The 3,672-nt window shown below is 47.3% G+C and overlaps 1 pseudogene; it reads right to left on the bottom strand.

Annotated features, from left to right (window-relative positions):
• LOC123069171 (uncharacterized) overlaps window positions 1–3,301 on the bottom strand; it is an 8,981-nt pseudogene extending 5,680 nt beyond the window's left edge.
• Window positions 3,302–3,672: the final 371 nt, after the last annotated feature.

The following is a 3,672-nucleotide window of genomic DNA, read 5'->3' as shown; positions in this document are numbered from 1 at the left end:
ATATGGATCCACCCTACCCATCACCTCCTCCCGCCCATACCAAACAATCACCTCATATCAAGTTCTGGTTCAGGCGTGCCTCACTTCCACAAGCCTGTTAGTTTAGTGGTCGTATTAGAGTTTGAATAGATTTACCGGCTTATTAGTCAAGTCTTGTCTACGATATAAAGGGGACAGCCCCTCTCAATAAAGCAAAAATAATATTGTAATTTACTTTTAAAGGCATGTAACGCATCTGGCAGGTGATGTTTAGAAAAGATATGTCGCCTCAGTAGCCATTGGATGGTGAGCTGGGAAAAGCTCTCAGATTTTCTGCCCGTCAGCATGTGCCACAAGACTCGTGTTGCGCTCGATGCTTTGCAACATGAACCTTGTTGCTCACCCGCCAAACCATTGTTTCTTTGAAACAAGACCTATGTTTCAAAAACATAATGAAAAAGACCCATATTACTAGAAAAAATGTTATTGCCCCCTTTGCAATAAATGTAGTGTTCCGCTCGGCCCTATGCACCAAGAGGCTTGTTGTAATCACCCCAAACCGGGTTTTTTCATTCTGAAACATGGCCTCCATTGCGGCAACAAAATCAAACACAGCTTGTATTGCAGAAACAAATCCCCTTCGATGCAGTCGGGAAGCCGCCGGCTAGAGCGGCGCGAGGAGTGTTTGGGTGCATGGGGTGGTGGATCTGGGTGTGCGGACGTGGGGCCCGGGGCTACATGGGAGGCCACGTGAGCCATGGAAGGTCGACCGATCTTGGCCTCCATGGCCATGGCGGCCGTAGCCGAAAGCTTGGATTTCGAGTAAGGCGATGTCTCCAGAGCCAAGATCAACTGGGGAAGAGGGGGGGACGGAGGAGGGCCTTGCCATGATCCATAGGCATGGACGAGGTGGCCAGAGACAGACAAAAGGTGATGAGACAGACGGAAGGCGGCGTATTTAAGCCGGACGACGGTGAACCGAGGTGGAACAAGAAGACGAAGGAGTGGAGAACAAGACGGACGCCTCACCTGATCAGACCGCAACAAACCCATGTTGGGCTTCAAGTCTTTGCAACATAGCCCATGTCGAAAACATGTTGAGTCAGCGCGTGGGAGAGAGTTGAGCTGTGTTTCGTCAGATCAAACTCAGATTCAACGGCCGCGGAGGCGGTCGAAACGCGATCAGTCAGGTGAGCAAGTATCTACTTTTCAACAATTAGGATTAGGTTGATAGTAGATTCTTCCAAAAGAGTATCCTATTAAGTTTCTATCATATTAGTCCAATTTATAAGTTAATTACTGGAATAGTCCCTAAAACAGTACAAATAACAGATTACGGATCATGTCAAACATATGGTGACAGTCTGACTGCGACATGCATACTAGGAACCACCACCCTCTTCGAAACACTGCTTGTATGCATGCTTAACGGATGTATTGAGAATAGCTATCATGGGCATACGTACATCACGAATTAGTGAACAATAAGACGGGTCGATATAAGCGAATAAAAGTACTCCCTCCGTAAACTAATATAAGAGCGTTTAGAATATTAAAGTAGGAATCTAAACGCTCTTATATTAGTTTACAGAGGGAGTATCAGATAAGTAATGATGAAGCCCCCTTTTCAAATATCAATGAGGTAAATGCCTGCTCCATGTCCTCGATCGTCCTATGATAAAGTCTCGTTTACGGGTGCGGACCCAGACCCGACTGAAATCTGCAGGAGGGATACCAACTAGGCACCTCTCACAACTCATCGTGCATGGTGTGTCAAAAGGCAACACGACGCACCATGCATGTACTATAAGATATGGTACATATTCTGCAGTACTAGCTAGCCGGTCTAGAGTGCACGTACTGCCACTAGTGGTTTGATTATTGGTTGTCATTATATAATCTACCGGGTTCTTATTGATTATATTGATCCTAATTCACTGCATGAGCAACTATCAACGTCACCAAGTTTGCCCAAGATTTGCACAAATCGAATGTCCCATTCCTCGACTTGGACTGATCTATCAAAGTCCACAAATTAAGCATGAAATAACAATATTTACGTATACAGATAGTAAAGAAGTAGCAATGTACCAAGAAAGAAAACACACTGATAGTTCTAACGTTAGCAGTTAGCAAAAGCCCCGTAAAGGTTTGGACAGAAAATCACCGTGCACATGGCAGCAATTATCGAGTAACCACACAATCTTGTAGACGAACTAGCTAGGCCTGGTTTAGAATAAATTAGGAACCGGGATCGGCACATCTAACATAAAATATCCTGCGAAGTGATGCATCGGTCCCATATAGAACCAGTCACAACTAATTGCCCCCACAATATGTATCCACAAATAGCAATCACATTAGCTGCTAATATATAGTACTAGTAACATGGCAATGAGACAAAAAAATCTAATTATGTGGAGCTAGCAAGCATCTAACCATCCTCATACTGTCCAGCAAGTGAATCAAGAGATGAACCAATCATTCCCATCAATGCTTAGGAGATAAAAGTAAAAATACGTGGGAATAATAGCAGACGTGATATCATTGCACCGGCAGACAGGGAAGACTTGCCACTGCAAAAAAAAAAAAGGCAGGGAAGACTTGGGTTGGGCTGGGTTGGGCTGGACCACGCACCTTTCTTGCAGCGAAATTCCCCTCGGCCTCTCGGCCTCCGCAGCTCTCCGGCGCGGCATCCACTGCCGTCGTCTCCTCCTTCTGCCCCTCTTCCTCTTCTTGCAGCTTTTTCTTTCGTTTCTTATCCTCCTTGGCCCGCCTCGCGATCGCGCACACCGCCTCGTCGCCGTCCACCTCCATTTGCTCTTTGCATCCGGTATCACCGGCGGGAGGCACGGCCAAGGGGGGCGCCGCGGCGAAGAGGTCGGAGATGGACCGCTTCTTCGGCGGCTTCGCCTTCACTTGCGCCCTCCTCGAGGATGCCGCCGCCGCAGCTGCGGCAGCCACGGTGGAGGCGAGCTCGTCCGCCCACCACCGGCACCTCGGCGCTCCGAGAGGCGGGAGATCCTCGATTCCCAAGAGACGCCGCCCCCCCGCCGTCCCGCCCCTCATGCTCGCCGCGTACGCCCTTAGGACAGATCACAGACGGAGATCAGGAAAAAGTAAACGCAAACACGACCAGTATAATACCGATGAGACGGCGCGGCGCCTCCACACGAACCTGATGGAGAACGCGGCGGCGGCCATCGACCCGTCGCGGCGCGCTCCCGCGGCGCAAATCTGCCGATTTCGCGGGGTTCGGTGATTTGGGAGAGGTGGAGGAGGAGAAGGAGTAGACTGGAAGGAAGGGAGGGGGAAAGGGATGTGCGCAGGAAAAGCAGGTAGCATTTAAAGGATAGCGATTACCGTAAGGAATTAATAATTACTCCCTCCGTCCAAAGAGTGTACTTCCAATTTTTTTGGAAAGTCAAACTTTTTTATATTTGACCGTGTTTATATAATAATACATCAACAATTATGCCATCAAATTAGTAGCATTAGATTCGTGATAAAATATACTTTCATCATATATTTATTTGATTTCACAACATTGATATACTTTTGCACAAACTCGGTCAAACTTTGAAATAGTTTGACCCTCCAACAAAGTTGGAAGTACATTTTTTAAAGGACGGAGGAATATTTTACTTTTTAAAGTTGGAAGTAGATGTGGGCTTTGATGAGATCGAGGCGAAT

This window comes from Triticum aestivum, chromosome 3B (assembly GCF_018294505.1).
Source record: "Triticum aestivum cultivar Chinese Spring chromosome 3B, IWGSC CS RefSeq v2.1, whole genome shotgun sequence".
NCBI classification, from domain to species: Eukaryota; Viridiplantae; Streptophyta; class Magnoliopsida; order Poales; family Poaceae; genus Triticum; species Triticum aestivum.
This window is presented reverse-complemented; position numbering and strand designations above follow the sequence as displayed.